At 47.7% G+C, this 22,369-nt stretch overlaps 1 protein-coding gene across 1 annotated transcript in view; it reads right to left on the reverse strand.

The window, feature by feature from the left end:
* The window catches only part of MAP3K2 (mitogen-activated protein kinase kinase kinase 2), an 88,621-nt gene extending 82,275 nt beyond the window's left edge, over positions 1–6,346 (reverse strand). Inside the window, exon 1 of the mRNA XM_039494804.1 lies at positions 5,879–6,346. The gene's annotated coding sequence lies outside the window, so the exon portion shown is untranslated. The remainder of the gene's footprint in view (positions 1–5,878) is intronic.
* Positions 6,347–22,369: the final 16,023 nt, after the last annotated feature.

The following is a 22,369-nucleotide window of genomic DNA, read 5'->3' on the forward strand; positions in this document are numbered from 1 at the left end:
AAGGATTGAAGAACTAATGGAGTGAACCTAAACACAAATCAGACCCCTCTTGCTCTCAAAACCAGAGTGAGGGAGAAGGATTGAGAAAGCACAGGGACATAACCAGGGTGGAGTGAGCAGGGCAGCCACCCAGGACGCAAAGCCACAGGGCACAAAAATGACAAAAATAGTAGGAGGTTTGTCGTGGGACCAATACACTCCGTCACCCTTTGGAAGCGGGGCAGATGTGCGTTACAGCCCCACCTTTGTGTCAGTAGTACAGCCCTAGCTATCGGGGCAGTGCAGCCTAGTGGCCAGAGGCAGTAGTGCTGGTGAGCTGGGCCACCACCCTGGGAGGGGGCGGTGGCCAGGATAGGAGGACCCAGGCCTGCCCTCTCCACCGGGCAACTTGGCGGGGATCTTACCGAAACACAACCACCCTGTCTATGGTTCTACAACTGCTTCCCTGCAATGTTTCCCTGGGTTGCTTCCTACCCGTTTCTCTGCAGTTTACTGTCTCCTGGTCTCCACAGTCTCTCCCATCTCTGCGGGATCCCGAGCCTGTGCGTCGGGGTCTGTCTACGTCTGGCTGGCCTACGCTTCCTGGAGTGCGGGCAGTCCTCCCCCAGGAGTCAGCAGTGCACCTTCTTCCTCATCGGCAGACAGCCCCAAATGAGCTGCTCTGCTGCCTTTTATATCCTGCCTCCGGCTGGAGCACTGCCAGCAGAGCCAAGGAGGCGTGGCCTCCTCAGCCTAGAGAGGAGGACTAATCTCTGCTGCATCAATGCAGGGCTGATGCAGTCAGTCACAAACCCTCCTCAAGATGGTATCTGGGAGCTGTCTTCCTTTCCCTTCTTCCCCTCCCTCCCAGGAGAAGTCATCTGCATTTGCACTGGCTTTCCCTGGCTGGTACAGCACATGGAAGGCATAAGTTGGCATTGGTTTCCTTCATACTATGGATCCATCGGAGGGGCACATGGTCAGTTACCAAAATAGAGGGGTTCTCTAAGAGGTAATACCTTAAAGTGTCGACCGCACACTTAACGGCGAGGGCCTCTTGTTCTATCGTGGAGTAGTGGGTCTCCCGGGGTAACAACTTGCGGCTGAGGTACAGGATTGGGTGCTCCTCCCGCTCTAGTCCTTGTGACAGCACTGCTTCCAGTCCTGCCTCCGAAGGATGAAGGGTTTGGGGAAGTCAGGCAGGGACACCACCAGCTCTCGTAGGGCTTGGAAGGCGGCATCACAGTCCTCTGACCACTGGACTTTCCGTGGTTGGGAGTTTTTTTGGCAAGTCCATCAGTGGAGTGGCGAGCGTGGTGAAGTTGAGCACAAATGGTGGTAGTATGCAGCCAGCCCTAAGAATTGCTGTACCTGTCCCTTTATCGTGGGGATGGGGTAGTCCAGTAAGGCCTGCACCTTTCTTATTAAGAGTCACACCTTTTCCTTACCCACAGTGTAGCCCAGTTAAGTCACCTCCCTCTGGCCTAAATGACACTTGGCCAGGTTCACGGTGAGGCCTGTGACTCTCAGGGCTTGCAGTGCACTGATGAGATGTTGGAGATATTCCTTCCAGCTCATGCTATAGACACCAAATCGTCGATGTACACAGCGGCATACAAATTATGGAGGCTCAGCATTTGGTTCATAAGCCGTTGGAAGGTGGCTGCGGTCCCATGCAACCCAAAAGGCATCACGGAGGACTAGCATAGGCCAAATGGTGTAGGAAAGGCCATCTTCTCTCTGGAGGCTGGTGTCAAAGGGATCTACCAATATCCCTTGGTTAGGTCTAACGTAAAGATAAATTCTGCCTTTCCCAGCCACTTGGGCATATCCTCCAACTGGAGAAGGGGTAAGCGTCAAACCAAGAGATAGCATTCACCTTCCTGAAATCAATGCATAATCGGGCTTGGGGACCAAGACTCTGGGGCTCCGCGACTCACTTCTGGACTCCTCCACCACTCCCAGGGCTAACATCATTTTCAGTTCCTTCTGCACAACCATCCACATCTTCTTGGGGAGCGGACGGTGTTCTCTCTCTCTTTCTGGCCAGGGGTGGTGGCGATGTGATGGCTTGTCCCATTCATTCTCCCTGGCCAGGCTGACAAAATGGTGGGGAAGGCTGATATTAGCTGTTGTATCTGATCCTGCTGTTCGGGGTTGAGCTACTGGATGATTGCCACCGGCCCTGGTTCAGAGGGTCTGTCGGCCAGCGGCTCCAACTCGGGTTCCGGGGGGGCGGGGGGGGTACAGTGCAATCATCAGGCTTTCCCGATCCTTCCAGGCCTTGAGGAGGTTCACGTGGTAGACCTGTGTGCTCCCAGTAGCCATATCTCACAGTCGACAGGCCCAACCCGTCTGGTTACCTTGAAGGGGCCCTGACACTGGGCCAGCAGCTTAGACTCTGAGGAGGGTAATAACAACAGGACTTGATCTCCAGGTTCAGAGGTCCTCATCTTCGTTCCCCTGTTGTATTGGTTCTCTTGGGCGCGTTGGGCCCGCAACAGGTTCTACCGTGCCCCGGTACCCAGGATAGGGGGACCTGGGCCCGCCCTCTCCACCGGGTCCCAACCACCAGCAGCTCATCAGGGATCCTACTGAAACACGCCAAGTCCATCTATGGTTCTACAACTGCTTCCCTGCAACGTTTCCCTGGGTTGCTTCCTACTGGATTCTCTACAGTTTGCCGTCTCTGGGTCTCCACGGTCTCTCCCCTCTCTGCGACATCCCAAGTCTGTGTGTCGGGGTCCATCTGCGTCTCGCTGGCCTACGCTTCCTGGAGTGCAGGCAGTCCTACCACAAGAGTCAGTAGTGCACCTCCTTCCTCATCAGTGGTCAGCCCTAACTGAGCTGCTCAGCTGCCTTTTATATCCTCTCTCCAGCTGGAGCATACCCAGCAGAGCCGCAAGAGTGTGCCCTCTTCAGCCCAGAGAGAAGGATTAACCTCTGCTGCACCAGTATGGGGCTGATACACCTCATCACAGCATGCAAACATGCTTACTTGCCCTGGGTGCTAAAATGTCTAGCTATGGCTCTGATGCAATCCATAATTTTTAGTGTCCAGCAAAGTTATGAATTATCGATATGCTAAGGGACTTGAACTTCTGCCCTCACCACAAAACCTAATACGATGCAAACATGTGGAGAACTAAAAGAGTTTTCCCACCAACTCCACCTCAAAGAATACTTTCACAACAATGACGACACTCTACTCACAGTTGCCATGCCCCCACGGATATCATAAAAAAAAAAACTAACTGAACACCACAGAGCGGATAAAACCACACTCTTGATTATTACATTGATTGCTTCAGAAAAAAAACCTGACTGAAATCCTTAATAAACATCACATCAACAACAATCTTTCCAACTCCAAGAGGACAGCTACACTGTCCCTGAAATCTAACCACCAGACAAAAGAGAGCACCACTGTAGTCCTCAACTATGACAACTACATTAATGAGGCCAACCAACAAGTCTCCAACACCACCTTCTACAAAGAACTACAGGTGACTTCAGACCACAATTTCACCAGGAATTTAAGGATATCAAATCCTTCCCCAACCCACTCCAAGAGAAACTCTACAAACTCATTTCCCACAAACCTGCTCTGGGGAACTTTTACATGCTTCCTAAGATACACAAACAGGCAGACCCATCAGACCCAGGCAGACCCATCAGCTCTAACCACAGCACTCTTACTGAAGGAATATCTGGACTGTTAGAAACCATCCTCAAACCTCTCATCACTCAAAGGTCCAGCTCCCCCAAGACACAACCGACTTCCTCCATAAACTCCACAACATTAACAACCGTTGTCAGAATACCATTCTTGCCACTATGTACATGTCAGCTCCCTATACATTATGCACTATAAGATTTCTAGATACTTGAACAGTCGTTATCTCTAAAACAAATTTCCTTTCGCACTTTCATTTAGTGTCAGAGGGGTAGCCGTGTTAGTCTGGATCTGTAAAAGCAGCGAAGAGTCCTGTGGCACCTTATAGACTAACAGACATATAGGAGCATGAGCTTTCGTGGGTGAATACCCACTTCGTCAGATGCATTTCTCAAACAAGAAATCTCTCAAACAAGCTGAGACAAACCCTATTAAAAAAAGTGGATATTTTCTTCACAGTAGCCCTCCATTAATGTCACATAAACCAATGATGCAAAGAATTTCATGAGACAAACAGGATATACATATTTTCTCCAAATATAAGTCGATTTGTAAAATACCAGCTTGTCATTCTGCTTTATGAAAACCTAGATGGCCCTTTTACTCTGTATTTAGTGACACTAACAACTGACATTACCAGTTTGTTTCAATATGTCCCATGTCCTGGTTGTTACTGAAACTAATGTCTGGGGGGGGAACCAAGAATTAGTTACAAGATGTTCACATTTTTAAATACTGTGTGTGTGTGTCTGTGTGAAGACAGAGAAAGAGAAAAAAACCTGAACTTCTGTAAGAAACAGCGTATATCAAAGTAAATATCAATTTCCCATATTTCTTACTATGTTGCTGTTAACGAGGGAGATTTTTTTTAAGTCTCAGAGAAAAATTATATCAAAAATTTCATCATTGCAATGTAGCGACCAGTGTCTTTGCTAACAACTTCTTCATTTTCTCCTCCCTCTAATAAAATTAATGAATCACAGAATTTTCTGCTATTTTCCCACCCTTCTCTAACAAGTGCTGCTACACAAGAGAATCCAAGATGCTTTGCAAGACAAGTATGTAGACATTCATCTTACAAATACTAATCCTTTGCCACATATGTAGCAGTGAATTTCTGAAGGCCTCTTGTACTCAGCAAAATACTGCATTGTTTTAAAGAGAATCTCACAATTTAGGGCTATTTGTGTATACAGTATACCATGAGCTCCCCTTCTTCCAAAGATGCGAGACGGACTTCCCTTATCCTCTTCAACATTCCCCACAAAATGAGCTTTGATGATACAATATCCATAATTGCTTAGCATCTTTCAGGCTTTGATCTTTAAAATCAACAATTTTGTAGAAAACCTTTAAAAATTTCTTTGTCGAGAAAAAGAAAAAGCCAAGGAACTACCTTACATATATTGCAATGCACTTCGCAACTGAGAGGAGAAAAAAAGAACCTAATGTTCTCTCTTTTCCGACAAAAATACCTGGTGATTGCCAACCAACATAATCAGCTACAGTGCTGCCACCATCATAGAACACTTAAAGGAAGGAGACTACGTATCTCAATGATAAGCTTTTGACAGTATGCTAAGTGACATAATTAAATTTAATTTATTTATTTTTTATAAAAACACCCAATTCCATCAAGGCTCTACAATTATAATGTAAAACTGCTATTATCTCCAATTAACACACACAAAAGCCACAAACAACTAATTTATTGTGCTATTTCATTTAAACAGCTTTGTTACTTGGGCCTGGGTAGCCCTGTTACTGTTTGTTTGTATGTGGTAACTCACAAGATACTGGTCACTTCCCAGGCATTCAGGAAGGAACAGCTTTGCTGTGAGGAACTCAGCTCATCAAGACCTCCCGCACCACCTGACCCCAACAAGCAATCCCCCCCAACGGATGTCTCCAGACTCTCTACTCCTCATTGTCTTCCGCACCCACCTCGACTGCTCAGTGGGGTCCCCCCAAACCCACCACTACAACTCAGCAGCTCAGGGGCTCCCCCCACCTCGGCAGCTCACGCTCCCCCGCCCCACACACTCAGTGTCCCCCCTCCCCTACCACGGCAAGTCAGGCTCCCCTCCTGGACAGCTCAGAATCCCCTCCGTCTCCCTCCCCCCCCCAGCAGCTCAGGGTCCCCTCCCCCACACTCAGGGTCCCCCCCCAGGCAAGCCCCCTCCCGACCTCGGCACCCCCCGCTGTCGCCTCCCCCACACCTACCTGGGTCCCAGCCGAGCCCCGAGTGGTGGTGAGTTAGCCGCTGGTGCCCGAGCCCAGGGAGCCCCCCCACAGCTCCCTGCCCCGCTGCAGGCCCGGGGGACGCGGGGGGGAGCAGCCAGGTTTCCGGGCACGGGGTGGGGGAGGTCGCAGGCAGGACCCTGCAGCCCGCCTGCGCCAGCCCCCCGGAGCTGCGGGACTGGGGGGCCTATCGGCGGGGCGACGGGAGACGAGGCCGGAGCAGGAGACACCCGGGAAAGGCGGGCGGGAGAGAGGCCGGAGCGGGGGGGCCGAAGATGGGGAGCGAGTTGCCGAAGGGGGGGGCGCCCGCCACCCTCACGCGGATCGAGGGCAGAAAGGGGGGGGCGACCCTTCAACGTGAGGCGCCCGCGACCGCCGCTACCGTCCCCGCTGAAAGCTCCACCTCCTCCACCCAGAAACTCGTGACGTAAACCGCAGGGGCCGTCAAAGCCAGAGCCGACGGGGCGGGGAGAGCTTGAAGAGAACGTCATCCCGCCAGACGAGAGCCGTCGACGCACGCGAGCACGCACAGGACGCCTGCCCGCGCGCTCATCACAGCGCGACCTGAGGACGCTAGAGGAGAGGTAACGCGGCCCCCGGGGGCGCATGCGCAGTGGGAAAGCCACCCGTTGTTCGGATTCCGGCGCATGCGCCTGAAGAGCGGCGCGGCGGGCTTCTCTCGTCGCTTCTTCATATGCAGGGTAGTTGAAAGAACCCGTCTTCGCATCATCTCGCTGTGCGCATGCGCAAGTAGACTACCTCTGAGGCGCCAGAATGATGCGCTATGACGCTTGTGGGGGCCGAGCTCTCGCTAGCTGCCCCTGGGCCATCATTGGCCTTTAGCCTACTGCTGCCAAACCTCGTGCCCCTGCCCCTAGAACTATCGGGGAATCTCCACGAGCTGTATAGGAGCTCTGACACACAATGGGGCAAGGCTGCTGCCAGGCACTAGCACTTAGTTGGGATCAGGTTGGGGGGAGGGAGGTGTTCCCCCAAATTGCAGAGACACTCCACAGTGTGGGGGAGAATAGGAGCATCAGGCTGGAGGAAGAATTCATTCACCTCTGTTTTTCCAGGGTTGTAAGCACTGTTTGCTGGCTGTGCACCGTCCTATCTGCCTCCCTTCTGTGCCACCGGCTGAGGGGTGCATTGTAATTAGGCTTAGATGGAGTAGATTTTTAAAGGTAAACATCAATTCCACCATACACACATGCTCCAAATGATAAACAAATATTTCCATCGGTAATTGAAATTTACAGCTAGGCAAAATAACTAAAATGCTGTTGTTGATTTAAGAATATTTACTTTGTATATTTTGACATGATGTTAATTTATGTTTTAACAGTTTATAAAGCTTTAATTTTTTTTGACTCTCAGCAGTTACTGTCGTTAAATTATCTGACCTCCCCAATTTCCCTCAGCTCTGAAAATCTAAATCTATCAAAATTAGAAAATGCTTAAAGCCCATAATTTCATGCAACTATGAACATTTAAATAGACAAAAGTTTAAAAGAAATGCTTCACCATTGATATCCATCAAAATTAAAGTTAATTTTTGTTGCCAACCCTAAGCATAATGTAACAAAGAGGCTCAGAGAAGGGAGCTTGTAGGGGGAGCAATTTTTCACCACAAAGTGAGACAGTTGCCAATCACACTGACCAGTACTGTCTCATGGGTGAAGTCCACCTTGATTGCACTGGCCTTGTTAGCACTACACAAGTAATCAACTAAGAATAGGCCACTTCCACCTTAATTGAATTGGCCTCGTTAGCACTGACCCCCCAATTGGTAAGGCAACTCCCATCTTTTCATATATATACTGCTTACTGTATTTTTCACTCCATGCATCTGATGAAGTGGGTTTTAGCCCACGAAAGCTTATGCCCAAATAAATTTGTTAGTCTCTAAGGTGTCGCAAGGACTCCTTGTTGTTTTTTGCTGATACAGACTAACATGGTTACCATTCTGAAAATTGTTTCTTTATACTCCCTATTTCATGACTTGGAGTGTAAGCTCTTTGCAGCAGGGACAGTCTTTTTGTTCTGCTTAGTACAACAGGGTCCTGATCCATGACTGTGGCTCCCAGGAGCCACAATAATACAAACAATAAAAATTAATAAATGCAAATGCCCCCAAATGCAAGGCAGAGTACACAGAATCTTCCACACAGAGAGCCAGCCAACTTTTCACATTGCTCCTTCACTGTATTTTCTGTATATCTCACAAAGAGATCATTACCAATATAGCTGTACTATCAGACAATACAGGTTTCCCAGTAGAAAAAGAAGGTGATTCAGGTTTAAAGCCATATATTTAAGCAGTAATGCCAGTCTATTACACACATCTCACTCTTCTTTCAGGCTGGGGGACAGGTGTCATTTTGGTCAAGAGTAGCATTTAGTGAGCTAAGAGGTCAACCATCTCCATCCTGTGATGACCAAGAGGCAAATTCAGTTACAGGCAACCTAAGGCCAACAGCAATTTTGTTTCTGGACTCCCTGTGTCAAATTGTGCTATCTCGAGAGAGAGAAGATTGTGACAACTGCACATGAAATTACGGGAAGTTTTCAATGACCTCCGAGCAGTGACTTCCTCAAAACCTGTTGTTGAGATTACAAGGCTTCAGATGGTTATTGCATCATTATTTTGGTGTTTATGTACTGTGTCCCTTGGTGCTTCTGACTTTGCTATAGATTTTTGAAAAGGAGATTAGTTTGTCAGCTCATTGCAGAAGAAAAGTTTTAGAGCAATACTGAACTTTACCTTCTGAAGAGATCTGAGTTATCTAAATTAACTGTTCAGTATGCAGGCCAAGATCCATGAAGGGGGAAAGGTGTAATGATACTGAGTCTTGCAGCACCTACCTTTTAGGCACCTAGAAAAATCACAGGAACAACAAACACTTCAATACACAAAGCCTGAACTAGGTGCCAAACATGTGGCTCTTTTACAGTTTAAGTGCAGCTCACAGAGCCCCGCCCCCGCATACATCCTCCATTCTCTGACTACCAGACTGGACAGGGTGGAGCTCGGGGCTTCTGCCCTGCGGCTGAGTGGTGGGACTAGGGCAGAAGCGGGCAAACTACGGCCTGCAGGCCACATCTGGCATGCAGGCCCATCCTGCCCGTCCCTTGAGCTCCCGGGCGGGGAGGTTTGCCCCCTTCCCTGCTGTCCCCCTCCTGCTGGGTAGCGCGGCTGCGAGACTCCAGCCTGCCCCGGTGCTCTACACTGCGTGGCGGCATGGCTGGCTCCAGCCAGGCAGTGCAGCTGCCAGTCCTGGTGCTCTGAGTGGCATGATAAGGAGGCGGGGAGCGAGAGGAGGTGGGGTGGATAAGGGGAAGGGGGTTCTGGGGGGCAGTCAGGGAACAGGGAGTAGTTGGATGGGGCAGAGGTTCTGGGGGGGGTGTCGGTCAGGGGACGGGAATGGGGGTTGGATAGGCGTAGGAGTCTCGGGTGGGGCTGTCAGGGGTAGGGGTGTGGATAGAGGTCGAGGCAATCAGGGAACAGGGAGAAGCGGGGTTGGATGGGGGTGGGTCCTGGGGGGCAGCTAGGGGTGGGGGGTCCCGGGAGGGGGCAGTCAGGGGGCAAGGAGGAGGAGGTGTTGGATGGGTCGTGGGTTCTGAGGGGGGGAAGGCTGTTTGGGGAGGCACAGCCTTCCCTACCCGGCCCTCCATACAGTTTCGGAAACCCCGATGTGGCCCTCAGACCAAAAAGTTTGCCCATCCCTGGACTAGGGGCTTCTGCCCTGTGGTGGGGTTTTTCTCCTGAAGGGAGGAGGTCTAAGGACTTTAGCCCCAGGGGGCGGGGGAGTTGGGGCACACCCCGGCAGATGCCACCCCGTGGAGCAGGTTGTGCGTGTCTTGTGGCTCTTGAACTTCTGAAGATTATTGCATGCAACTCAGAGGGTCAGTAAGTTTGGCCACTCCTGTTCTATACAACGAAGGGGGAGAGAGAGGTGCCTTAGACTGTGATCCACAAAGGCAGCAAGCTACCCAGGGAGCTGCCTAAGCTAGCCAAGGGGAGACACTGACCGGAGGGATGTGTGCTAAGCCCTGCCCTTTTCTCAGAGGTAGGTGCCAAAGTCCAGCTGTGGGGAGGTGCCTAGCACTGCTAGCAATCCATGAACTGGCAGAAGACAAGAGATTTGGCCACCTCAGTTGTGTTCGGGGCCTGAAACAAAATGGCAGGGGAGGGAAGAGGAGGATCTCCCTTATAACCTTTAGCCTCTAGTGGATAGGGTACTCAGCCTGAATGTGGGAGACCTCCTAATTAAGTCCCCCTTCTTCCTGAGAGGGAGAAGGGATTTGAACAGGGATGTGCTACTTGTCAGGCTAACAACTAGGCTCTGGAATATTCTGATGTGGGTCTCCCTCAGTCTTGCTGATTGAAGTTGATCCACTTTAATTAATTAATATTAATTGGGCCAATAAAAGTTAGAATGACTATATGGCCTAGTGGTTAGGGCACTCACATGCAAGTTCAAATTCCTTCATCCCCCTGGCCATTTTGTGTGAGCTCACTTAAGGGGCCCGCTCCAGTTAGCAGCCTCTGACCACACCTACTGGATCGGGCCTCCATACATAACTTAGGTGGATAGGCACCTGTCTTTCCTGGTTTGGGAATCATCCTGGGGCTTAGGCAAGAGATGGGCACCTGGATGCCAGTCATGAGGCAGTACTGCGCATGCTCAGGCAGGAGCAGTGTCTAGAATGAAGCTGCAGTGTGCATGCCCAGAGGCAAAAACTCAGTCGCCGAGTTTTAGGCACCTACAGGGTTTGTTGGTAGCCAAGCAGGAATTTTATGAATCGCAGTGGTGCCTAAAAATGGGGCTTCAGTGCATAAGTACCTTTGTGGATTGCACGCATCCTTAGATACTATCATGATAGCCATTGTAGAAATCCATATTTATTTTTCATAAACATTTATGTTACTATAACTCCCACATGGGGCTCTATTGTACTGGGCATTGTATACGCAGATGAGAGACAATTCCTGCCCCAGAGCATTTACAATCTAAAAGACAGGAGGAGACAAAGGATTGAGCAGGGATGGGACAAACAACATATGCACGAACACAAACAACTTTTTTAGTTACATGTGTTATTGTTTCAGTGGGGTTTCCTCAAATAAGGGCTACTTGCATGTCTAAGAGGATTACAGGATAAGACCATCTTATTTTTATGTGCTTTGAGATCCTTCAAAGGCAAATGCTGTTGTGAAAGATAATTGAAATAGTTAATACAAACGTCTCTTTAAAAGTGCCAAATAAGTATACAACTGATGAGCATCCAAATGAGAGGCATGAAGCTCTGAATCACACTAATGAATAAGGGTCCCATTTAGCACTATTTTGTCAGGACCTTGAGAATTAAAGAACAGAGGGTGCACAAGGGTCCTGCCAAGTCAGGCGGCTTCATCCCACCGCAGGCAAAGCGTTGCCAGGCATGTTCCTGGCATGCTGAGATGATGACGATCATTGATCAAAGCTCTGTTCAGAACTCTTAACTAGTCAGTAAGCAAGGTGACCTTTTGCACTAAGTGACAGGAGAAGAGCCAAGAGAAATGCTGACTTGGTGTGATGCTTCTGCACCGTCTCGTACAGTGTTTCTCAGCAACCGCTAGCAGATCAATGAGCCACAGCTGCCTACTGTGCTTTGAAAACCCATCCAACATTCCCCCTTTTATTCCTGTTCCAGCCCACAGCCGTTTGTCAGTTTTAAACGTCTTTAGAAAGGAATTTCACTGAAGAGGAAATAATAGCTGGAGGGTGAAGGTCGCTTCTACCATCTTAGAAGGTTGGAGAGAGCTCATCATTTCACCTTTTCCCCCTTTATATCTGGCTCAAATCATGCAAACCCTCCAAGCATACAGCAGGTGCCAGTTTTGCTTGTGTCAGAAGAAATAATCCCAGGAGCTCAGAGTCTGTGGTGCTGGGAGTGGTATAAATACCCAGAACACATCTAGCTCTTTTAAAAAAAAGAGAGAGAGAGAGAGAGAACATCGCCAGCATGTGCTAGCACTTTCAGAATGACTTCACCTATGCCTCAGCAAGCTGGGTCTATGCCAAGATCTCTGCATTAGGTGTGATTATTATTTATTAAACAACTTGTTAGCACAGACCAAGTCTCCTGGACTTCCTCCCTTCAGTGCAACTTCCTGATCTTTGATATGGGGAGCCCCTGATTCAACCCAGGGGTGGCTCATCAGGGCTGGCTTAGCCACAGGCTCTCCAGCCCCGAGGCAAGTCACCCTATTACAGATGTATTGACAGGAGTGTCATATCTAAGACACAGGAAGTAATTGTCCTGCTCTATTCAGCACTGGGGAGGCCCCAGCTGGAGTGCTGTGTCCACTTCTGGGCACCAAACTTTCAGAAAGATGTGGAGAGGGTCCAGAGGAGAGCAACAAAAATGATAAAAGATTTAGACAATCTGACCTATGAGGAAAGGTTAAAGAACTGGCCATGTTTAGTCCTGAGAAAAGAAGGCTGAGGGAGGACCTGATAGCAGTCTTCAGATATGTTAAGGGCTGTTATAAAGAGGACAGTGATCAGTTGTTCTCCATATCCCTTGAAGATAGCGCAAGAAGTCTTCTTAGCGTATGCGCAACGTGTCTCAGGTGGCACATGACCAAGCTTCATCACCAAATTTTAGTCTGCTGGTTGGATCATTAGCTTCCCCAGCCCAGGCCGGGTTCTGATGGGGAGTGCGACGTGAACACTGATCCATGCCCCCATGGACAAGGAGTAATGGGCTTAATCTGCAACAAGGGAAATTAGGGTCAGATATTAGGAAAAAACTTTCTAATTACAATGATATTTAAGCACTGGAATAGGCTTCCAAGGAGGATTGTAGAATCCTCATCAGTGGAGGTTTTAACTAAAAGGTTAGACAAACACCTGTTAGGGATGGTCCAGGTATACTTGGTCCTGCCTCTGTACAGGGGACTGAACTAGATGACCTTTTGAGGTCTCTTCCATCCCTACATTTCTTTGATTCTGAGCTGGTGCAGTGGACTGGAAAGTCTGCTGAAGCTTTGAATTCTTTGAATGTGAAAATGAATAAAACAATGGACACAGGGCAGCCTGTTATTTAGGTATTAAATTCAACACCTGCAGAGGCATAGGAAGCATTAGGTTAGGGGATTGTAGAATAAGTACTAGCCATTTCTACAAAAGTAACTGGCAGTGAAATAGTCAGTTTGGCATAAACAGGAGTGGCAGAAGCTGGAGGGGGCGGGGAGGGTTGCCCCTGTGTAAACTCATGCACACAGGTGTGGGGCTGGAGGCAATAGCAGGACCTGGCGGGGTGTTAAGTTGCTGCCACGGAGCCCAGGATTTGGCCATGGAGCAGGTAAGAACAGCTGGGATCCCCCTTTCCAGCCTGGAGCCGGCTGCCCATCCCTGCCCCACCAGGTCTCTGTAGCTCCCCTCTCTCCTCCTCTCTCTCTGTCCCCCAGTTCACAGTGTTTCCTCGCACCAGTTGGTTTCCATTCATGTGGGAGTCTGTGTTGAGATCAGGAGTATGTGACCCTGCCACAGCCAGCACTTCCTTCTGATTCTGGAGGAAACAAACTGCTGATTGGTGATTTCTCGGATCTCTTCATTGGTACTGAAGTCTGTCCAATCAATTCCTGGAATCTTTCATGGGCACTTAGTTTCGTTTTGGTAGAGCGCCAGCTCTCACAGTGGTATGTTAGCACTGAGATTACATTGGAATGGAGAATTCTCAGTTTTGTTCTGATGCTATCCACAACCTCGCCTGCTGCACTTTGTTGTAGCTGCCAGTCCCAAGCCTGGATAAAATGGGGAAGGCTGAGTGCCAAGTAAACCAGCTAGCCTTTTAAAAAAAGATTCACTGGCTTCAGAAATTGAACCAGGCTACGATTCTGGTAAAGATGGTTGCTCAGCATAGGGCACTGCTGACACCTTGCGCTGCATGAAGGTTCCTGGTGAAAACCAGTCAGTGGAAGCCAGAATCCTATAAAGTTTGATTCTGGCAACAAGAAAACACTTGGAAGTGTTTGTGTCTGGCCTCTACTGCATTGTTCTTCATCTCCCACCACAGGACACATGTATTTCTGAGACAGTCTGTACCCTATGTTCACCCCTTTTTCAAGACTATGATAAATTTTGTACAAATTATGCCTTGTAAGGTATCATTTGAAAACTCATAATTTGCTGATCATTATTGCTCTGGTAAAATATGTGGGGCAACATTGTATGTAAAGTTATAAGATTCTACTGCATAATGTTACTAAGACATATGCCAAATCTGGGGAAGCAGCCACAAACCAGTTCCTCAAAGACAAAAACCAAACTGATGTCTCAGGCAGGTGTCGACAAAATAAAATGGACCATTACCTGCTTAAGTGACCATTCTTTGGCAGGAAAAAAGGTGCAATCAATAAATTTACATCTTGGCAAAGCAACAGCTGGAGATTCCTGTACCCACAGACTTTCCCTCCTGAACCCCAGCTGGAGAGGATTCTCAAAAGAAGAGGAAAAAGTGTAAGAATGGGGAACAGATACCAAGTTATTCCTCCTTTTCTCTCTATCCACAGAAGACACACCCGAGGAACAAAGACGCCGCTTTGGACTGACTGAGGGAGGGATCCTGTCTGAAGGGAATTCAGCCAGTAAGACGGCCGCCTGAAGCATGCAGTGAGAGCGACTTTTGCTTTGGATTCATTTAGGCTTGTTAAGTTTAGCTGCATTTTACCTTTTATTTATTTGTAACCAATTCTGACTTTATGCCCCATTACTTGTAATCACTTAAAGTGTCTCTTTCTATAGTTAATAAATTTCTTTTATCTAAACCAGTGCTTGGATTGAAGTATTGGGGAAACTCCATTTGAGACAATAGAAAATGATATGCACAAATCCTGTTAATAAAACTATCGACTTTATATGAGCTTGTGACTTTACATGTGTTGTCCAAGAGACACTGGGCTGTACAAGACGCACATGTCTGGGGGAAAGTCTAGGACTGGAGTTTTGCTAGTGGTGCTCTGCAGTGTAATTCAGGAGTGGCTGGCCATAGCACTCATATTGTTAAGCTTGGCCAGGGACTTTCATAGGTTTGCACCCCTGTATCCCACATCTGTCATCAGGTGCTTTTACCCCAACAGAGGACCGACAGAACATAAGGTGCAAAACAGATAAAGTTTATTAACAAGGTAGAAACTAAACAAGGTGGGACTCAGGACAGCCAACTTAAACAGATAGACATAGAACAATCCCTCGCCTGTTAACTCCCCAACCAGGGCTTGAAGCCCAGGGCCAAAAATATTTACAAGAGGTGGGAATAAGACATGACATGCTGACACAGTACCATCTCTTGTTGACAGGTAGGGCACGTCTCAGCAGCAGAACAGGAGGACTGGCCACATAGATGGAGAACCAGATCCTGGCATTGGGCATGCAAGGACTTCTTCAGGAAAGTAGCTCTTCTTCCTGGTCTTCTCCCCAGCGCTGTCCCTGGGTGAGCTGAAGGTGGATAGCTGATGGACTGCTATCCTGAGTGGAAGTAAGAAACCCTCCCCAATATGCTGCAGATGTTACACCAATGGTACAGATACCTGGAGGTAATCCCACCTCTGGACTGGCTACCCCCGCACGGGCTCTGAATGCCACTAGAGCAAACAAATTCTGCTGCTACCTCCAGTACAAACAGCTTTCACTGCTGCCTCTAGGGCGGACAGCTCCGAGTGACTGGATTGTTGGCCTTATATAATCTCCTGTTGCTGGGCAGATTAGCCAGTCACATAACCCCCTATCTGTTCCCACTATAGCAAAAAAAAAAAAAAAAAAAAAGCACCAAAATGAAAAAGGGTGACAAAGCCTGGATGAAGAAAGGGAACCAAGATGGATGCCAAACAATGACCTAGGCAATCGAAGATGGCCTGATAGGGAATAAAATGATAAAACCAAAAATTCCCTTACAATATAGTATAGCTGGGAGTAATTTACACACTGGAGGCTGGGTGTGAGCGGACCAAGAGTGGCTGCTCTCACAGCGAAGCACCTATTGAATTCCAGGGATGTGTGGGTGGAAGCCCATCCACATCTGAAAGATCTCCCCCAGCCTAAAGGGTGGAGCTACTAGACCAGGATTCAAATGAAAGCAGAGGACAACAAATGATAAAATTGGAGTGAGCATGAGAGTCCTGGGTTCAAAATCAGGGATCTGGAAGGGGCCTCTGAGCAGAGAACCCTGGACAGTGCCCACTGGTCCTCAAAGGTGTTAAGGGAGCCAGCAGAAGCAGCCCAGAGGAACACTGCCCGGATATGTGAGCTAAGGGAGGAGCGGAAATGAGTCCCACAGTCACAGAGCACCTCCCCGTCCAGCATCCTCCTCCTGGTTTGGTGGACAGCCACTTTGGCCAATGCCAGGAGACGACTGAAAAAGAGGTCTCGCAACTTCATGGGGTCATGGACAGGGTGTGCGTAGATCAGGTGGTGCGGAGAGAAGTGCAGCCAGAACCTCAGCAGGAGGTTCGGGAGGAGCCGGAAAAGGGGCTGAAAGCTGCCATACTCCAGGTAGACATGTGCCAGGGTCTCCCTCACACTGCAGAAAGGACAAGTGTCAGGGATGGAGGTGAATCGTGCCAGGTGGGCACCCAGGCTCACGGCTCTATGGAGGAGCTGCCAGCTCACAGCAAAGCAATGCAAAAGGCACCCCAGGCTGGAGAATTGAGGGGACACAGCTGTTCAACAGTCCAGATTGTACCCTGGGGAATGTTACAGCTTCTCACTAGCTTAACTTCCTGACACATGCAGAGACAGACAATCCCCTTCAGCTTCCTGACCTACACGCCACCCTTCTCCATTCAGTGTTCACCTGCTGAGATTACTGCCCTTGCCCATTGCTCTGACCACATCACAGATGTATCCCCAGGGCTGGTCTTAATGAAAATGGCACGCTGGGGGAACATGTATTTTGGTGCCCTTTCTTTGAAGGCAGATGCACGGGGGTTGGGTGGATGGGAGGGCAGTTCCCTGTATGGTGACTCCTCCCCCAGCGGCAGGGGAGCGATTGGGGCAGCCAGGGGAGGTATTCAGCAGTGGATCAGACCCAGACCTGGGAGCGACCCATGCAGGGGAAGAGGAAGTCCTATTCCTGGCCAGGGCTAGCAGCTGGAGTCTGGCACATGGTAAAAGTCCCCGGCCAGAACACCCCCAGCCCTGACCCTCTCCAGCTCTGGACCCAGCACTCGGGTGTGTAAGGGGCCTTGGACTGGCTTTATGTGTGTGGTGGCAATTGACCAGTGTGCCCCCCTGCCCACAGCACCCTGGGTGGTCACCCACAGCAATCGCCCACATTGCCCACTTATAAGGCTGGCCCTGCATATCCTCTTCTTTGAATCCTTCCATTGGCTCCCCATTTTTCACTGCATCAACTCCTTGTCCTCGTGTCCCTTCACAATTCTCTTCCTTAACAGTTATCTGTTCTCGTCTCGTCACAGTCACCTTCCAGCAGCGATAGCAGCCTGTTTATCTCCTCCTCCAATTATCACCTTTGGGCTTTCTTCCACACCAAAACATCTTCCTTTCACTAGTCCATAAAGGCCCTTCTCTTTCCTTCCGATGCCACTCTCAGAACCCTCTTGTACCCTGACACCTACAAGAAACTGACCAGCACGTAATGGCTGGAGTGGAGGGCAGCTGCACAGGTTTGTTTAAATCCTCCCCCAAAAAACTAACAAGCCATGGCCGTATCATCTCCCGGACCCCTGTGCATGTACGTTGTATCCTCTTCTCTTTTTTTTTTGTCGTCTTAGATTGTAACATCTTTGCTCCATGGATTATCCCTCTGTATACTTACATGACCTCAGTATCTGAGCACGCTCCTGAGGCACAAAGAGGCTAAACGTCTCAGGAAAGCTACCATACTAGTCTTCTGAGGGTCAGTCTAGTGCTTTAACCACAAGAAAATCCTTCCACCTCTTGTCTATAAGTTTATACCAACAGCATAGAACCCACATCCTCACTGGATCCTTTGGACACTATCCCAGCATAGATAAATAATAATGACCCCTGATTTTCTCATTGGCCTAAGATGCTCCCCAGTTATCTGCTGCTCCCTTGGGACCATCTCCCTTACAGACAGTTTTTCCCCCACTCCTCTGCCTTTTCCTGCTAAGGCTTAATAAAGTTAACAGGCACTTGTTTATACAATTGCCCGAGTGAGCTATACAATGTGGCGGGGAGGGGGGGGGAGGGAAATCTAGATCCTTACATTACAATGGGAGGGATGAGAGTTACGTTAGAAAATCAAGAGCATGATTATTCCTTTTAAAAAAAGTAAGTTGGGCCAACAATTTCAGCAAGTGACTAGTGATTTTGGGCACCCAAATTGAGGGGCCTCAACTTCCAAAAGGGCCAAGCACCCATCCTGTGAAAGTCAGGCCCCTTTAAAAGTATCTTAAGTTGGGTACCCAAAAATAGAGGCATACAATTATTTTTGTAAAATACTTTTGAAAGTGTTGGCCATTGATCTTACACCAAATGTTTGAACAAGCAAGGCCAAGAAAGGAGAGAGGTGTGATGGAGATAAATGTAGCAATGGCAGGGCAAGAGATACCTGAAAAAAAGAGAGAGATCAAAGCTTCAAGGCAGCAGAGAGGGAGTTACAGCTTGGTAACTGACTATTTATTACTGTGGTAATCAGTACAACTTGTATTTATGGAGGATCCTGCAGTACCATGGCTCTGGGAACTGTATAGTTAATGGTGGAAACAGAACCATGGCAACTTAAGACAGTTGAAAGTTAGTGAACCTGTTTCTTTAGCCTAGCCAGGAAGAAAGAAACTCTGCATTCTAATGGCAATAGGCCGAAAGCACAAGAGCTTGGGACACTGGTACAAGAGACCCTACGTACCACTTAAGCTCAGGAGAAACAAAACAAAACAAAACAAAAAAACGGCTGATTTAGATTGTAATATTTGGGAGGGAAATAAAGTGATGGGAAATAATGTCATCATTTAGGACCTTGAAATGGAATTCTTGAGCTATTTCTATGGGGGGAAAAAAAAACACATTGTAAATCAGATCAGGGAGAGGCATCTCAGCTGACAGGTTTGTCTGCTCAAGTCCCATAACGTAAGTTTATGAAGCAGCTCATCTATCTTCAGCCAGAGACTCAGCAATCCGGAATGCTGGCAATGTTGATTTTTTTTATTAAGATTATTTTCCTTAATGTCAGCCTGCAGCAAGCTGGCCTAGCTACCTGAGACAGCGCAAGAGTGGATGGTCGTTAGAAGGGGATGAAATTATTCCATTGTGGCACACGCTATGCTCTGCTTCTTTGAGACTATACAGGATGTCCTACTTGTCCATTCAGAGACTAAACACAGCTATAAAAGTTGGTCAAAAGCAGCTATTGCCTCATCATACTCGTTAAAAATTACATACACTGAGGCAGACACTTCACCTTACTGCTGACTTGCATTGAGAAGCAGAACATACTCCCTGAAGCAACCATAATGATAATCATTAACCTCTAAAGAATGAAGTTTTTACAACTGGTTCTTCCTTATTGTCTAAATAAGTATACAAAATACTGATAATTCAGGCTGGTGGAAAAGGTAACTGTCTCTACAGTTTACATCAAGTATGATTAAAAGATAGCTATTCATGGAACCATATTAGTTTCAGGGTTGGGTGAAGCACTCCTGCATATTCACACACAATAATAAGAAATATCAGCAAGGAAGTAGTTTATCAGTTTGGTGAAAAGACACTAACTGAATAAATGGATGCTTAACTGGTGTCATGAGGCGGAATAGGTCAAGAGAGAAAAGCAGAGGTAGACTACAAGAGTAAAAAAACATAGGGGAGATCATTTCTAGAGAAGAACGCCAGAGGTAATGTTTACTCTGATGGCATTGCTTTTTACGCACTACAGTTCTATGGCACAAGCAACATTCATAAGCAGCAGCTGGTGCGTGGTCATTTAAACCTCAGTAAAGATCTCCCCCTACCATTTTCTGTGGCTGCCTTCACGTTCCCTGCTGGGATATGATTAGGTAGCTCCAGAAGAGCTAAGCAAGCCACATACAGGACAGATATTTTCACCATGCACAAATACATTTTCCTTCTCAGTGCCGTTTGACCAAGAGTGACTGTTGCCAGAATTCAGTGTGGTAGCTGTGTTAGTCTGTATCAGCAAAAACAACGAGGAGTACTTGTGGCACCTTAGAGACTAACAAATTTATTCGTGCATAAGACTTTTGTGGGCTAAAACCCACTTCATCAGATGCATGGAGTGGGGGAAAAAAAACAACAGTAGGCAGGTATATATACACAGTCCATGAAAAGATGGGAGTTGCCTTATCAAGTGGGGGGTCAGTGCTAATGAGACAATTCAGTGGAAGTGGGCTGTTCTCAACAGTAGAATACCAAGGGAGGAAAAACCACTTTTGTAGTGGTAATGAGGCCAATGTAAACAGGGCGGCCCATTTCAAACAATTCACAAGAAGGTGTGAGTTTTCCCCATACTAATTTCCCCCTACTGTTACTCACGCCTTCTTGTCAATTGTTTGAAATGGGCCACCCTGTTTACATTGGCCTTATTACCACTATGAAAGTGATTTTTTTTCCTCCTTTGGTATTCTACTGTTGAGAACAGCCCACTTCCACTTTAACTGAATTGTCTCATTAGCACTGACCCCCCACTTGGTAAGGCAACTCCCATCTTTTCATGTACTGTGTGTATATACCTGCCTACTGTTTGTTTTCCACTCCATGCATCTGATGAAGTGGATTTTAGCCCACAAAAGCTTATGCCCAAATAAATGTGTTAAGTCTCTAAGGTGCCACAAGGACTCCTTGTTGTTTTTGTTGCCAGAATGGCATAGCAGCAGATCTGCAGACTGATTTTTAATCTCTGTTTCTGCATCTACAGCTGGCGATATAGCCAGCAGGCTGCTTCAGCATCCTACTTTCGTAACATGTTTCAAGACCCCCAAATAAAATTACGTTTTTCTATCCCAGTTGGGAAAGGGAGAGAAATGGCCAAAACACTCAGGTGTGAAGAGTGTTCCTCCACTGAGGAAAGAGGCTCCAACCCCCAAACAGTCAGACCACTAGACTAAAAACAACAGGAAAAGAAGCTATGGTACTGATATGTGAAGTATGCATGTGCCTGTGTGTTCATGACACTACAAGCTTCAGCATATACCAGATGTCAGATCTAACACTGTTTCTCAAGTACAAAATTGCAAAGGGAATCAATGTTCCCCCTATTTGAGGATGCATTTTAAGTGATTTTTTAATGTTGTATTCCACCATAATCACATAATATTCCCACTCCTCTATATGTAGATTCATACAGTGCAGTCAAAAAAATAAATCAGCAGATACTTTGAGTACAGAGGATAAGGAGTCATTTTATATTATGCAAAGTAAGTTACTTTCTTTTTGGTTTATGGTTGACTCTCTCTGTAGATCAGCAGTTTTCAAACTTCATTGCACCGCAAGCCCCTTCTGACAACAAAAATTACTACATGACCCCAGGAGGGGAGACCGAAGCCTGTGTGTGCCTGAGCCCTGCCACCTCAAGTGTGTGTGTGTATGTGGGGGGGGGGGGGGGGGCAAAGCCTGAGTCCACTACCCTTCATGGGGGGGGGGGAGCAAAGCCAAAGGGCTTCAGCCCAGGTGAGAGGGCTGTAACCTGAGCCCTGCCACCCAGGGCGGAAGCCCTTGGGCTTCGGCTTCGACCCCAGGCATTGGGGCTCAGGCTTCAGCTTCAGCCCCAGCAAGTCTAACACCAGCTCTGGGTGACCCCATTAAACGAGGTCCCGACCCAGTTTGAGAACCAGGGCTCTGGGATACTGTATAGGCAAGTGGTTTAGGTTCCTAAAACAAGCTTCAGTTCACTTCCAATCAGCATTCTTTTGTGGATCCTAGAAGTTCAGAAGCGAAACGTATGCGGAGGGGAAATTGCATGAACTCTATACAGGGATCTTGTGTTTAGTTTTAATTTCTTACACAGGAATAAATGAAACGTAGAAATATGGTTATCTTGGCAAGCTAAGAATTGCACTTAAGCAAATGCAGTTGATCACATCACTGGGTTTTAGTCAATTTAATGACCGGATTTTCTTCCAGGAATGTTCTCCAATTGTTTACCTTATCTAATACTTACTGTAGGAAGGACGCGCCCACACTGGCAGGTTTGAAGGAGATGATTTCATCTCTTTACAGGTCCTTCCTTACTACTAGATCAATGAGTAACGACTTTCTCAGAAAAACAGTTATCAGTGTGAGATTAAATCTAATACAAAAGCTTCTTGGCTTTATATGCTCAAACCCCTCCTCCCGCTCAGAACCAGTATTAATGTTTTTGTAACATTAAGGAACTCAGGAAGTTGTTATATTTTATTACCAAAACCAAGCAGCTTCACTGTGTTGGAGGCAGACAACCGGCAACCAAGTCTTACACAGAATCCAAGATTAAATGTTAACCAAG

The sequence above is a fragment of the Mauremys reevesii genome, linkage group 11 (assembly GCF_016161935.1).
Source record: "Mauremys reevesii isolate NIE-2019 linkage group 11, ASM1616193v1, whole genome shotgun sequence".
Taxonomy (NCBI): domain Eukaryota; kingdom Metazoa; phylum Chordata; order Testudines; family Geoemydidae; genus Mauremys; species Mauremys reevesii.